Raw genomic sequence first — 1,871 nt, forward strand, 5'->3', positions numbered from 1 at the left:
ATAGAAACAAGAGCTTTAATATTGTTGTTTCTAAAATAACACAAAACGTGTACCTTCAAATTTAAATAATTCCGGACATTGCCGAAACTATATGGTTCGTTTAACTGAAACATAGATTGAGACTTTTATGGAACAACGACCTTAGTTCTCATTTCAGAAAATTCTTTCAAATTTCGTTAAAATAAATAATAAAAGAATAAGGAAATAAAGAAAATTGCCCTGTTTGCAATTTTTAAGAAAAAAAAAAAGTTAAAATTCCAAATTTGTGCTAAAAGATAAAGTCATAGAGTCATACAATTGCGGCCAAAACCCGCCATATGTAAATGTAATGTATTCGCCGCGATAAATTCGTGCAACAACCAATATGATTGCGATTTAACTATAGACGATTGTTGATACAACAATCGATATATGATTCAATATTAAAAACCGCGGCGTGCCTCGCTGAAAATATTTCACTTGGCTTGGTCGTTTTTTCGGCGGGATTTGACCTTGTCCTTTGATCTTTTGTGAATCTTTATCATCTTCGCAATTTCTTTCTCTCATTCTACTGTCCTTTTGGCAATTGCCTCGTTTTTTTTATCCGTGTGTATTTGTATTTTTTATGTCCTTCGTCTACATCAATCCTGATACAGTTAACCCTTTAACTTATATTTAACTTCAATGTTCAATTTTTTAAAAATCAAATTTTCGAATTACGAATCTTTTTTTAGTTGCATTTATTAAAGATATTTTGTTTGAGTTAACTAATCTTTTCTAAGAGTTGAATCTTTTATATTCCAAAATTAAAAATTAAAATGTAGCATAATTAAGTAAGTTAACAAGGTATTTGTTAAGGTATTGTATAATTTCAAATTTAAAATTACACAAATTCGTTTCAAATATTTTCAATATTGCAGCTGTTAATTTAAAAAAAAATCCCCAAGAATATATATTTATTAAAAACTTTAAATGTCCAATTTTTTCAAAATTAAAACTAAAATTTCACAAGATCTTTTTTTTCTTAAAATTTAAATTCATTGCAGATCATAATTTTTTTAAAGATGTATTTAAATAAATTATTTTTAAATTTTAAGGAAAATATATAAAACACATATATTTAAAGAAAGAAATCTAATATTAATTTATGAAAAAATGTTTATAGCTTAAATTTATAATGTATTTGAGATTTTTGATCCTTCCTTTTATATCCTTGGATTTTCGATTAAATAGATTTTAAATTTTTTATTTTAAAATATCATTAGAGTCTACAAGTACTGCTAACTAATTTTTTTATATAAAATATATATATTTCATTTTCTTTTATTTTCTTTTATATTATTATGAAATTATTCTAAAATTTTACTTATTATATAATACTGATTACAATAAAAAAAAAGAGAAAATTAAATTATTTCCAATATCTGGAATTTCTTAAAAAATTTCTTGACTTAAAACAAATTTCTTAATTTAACATATCTTTTTTCAGTTCTATAATTTTTTAAATAAAGTTTTTTCAATTTCGTTTTAATTCTAAATATACAGCCAAACCTTTTATTGTTTAATACTAAATATCACCAGAATATATTTTCGTTTTATCGATTAATTCTACTATAAAATATTAATAATACTGTATCTTAATAAAATATCAAGTTAAATGTTCAAAATAATCTAAATAAAAGGAAAAAAGAGAAACGTATATATATATATATATATATATATATATATATATATAGTATGTATGTATGTACACACACATATAAATAAATAATAAAACAAAAAATGAAATAAAAACAAAAATAATATCAAAATAAGGTATTTTCAAAATAAAATATGCGTTTGTACAAGGAGTCTTATTAATTTATCATAGAATCTTTTTTCACAAAAACAAG

The sequence above is a fragment of the Cataglyphis hispanica genome, chromosome 6, assembly GCF_021464435.1.
Source record: "Cataglyphis hispanica isolate Lineage 1 chromosome 6, ULB_Chis1_1.0, whole genome shotgun sequence".
NCBI classification, from domain to species: Eukaryota; Metazoa; Arthropoda; class Insecta; order Hymenoptera; family Formicidae; genus Cataglyphis; species Cataglyphis hispanica.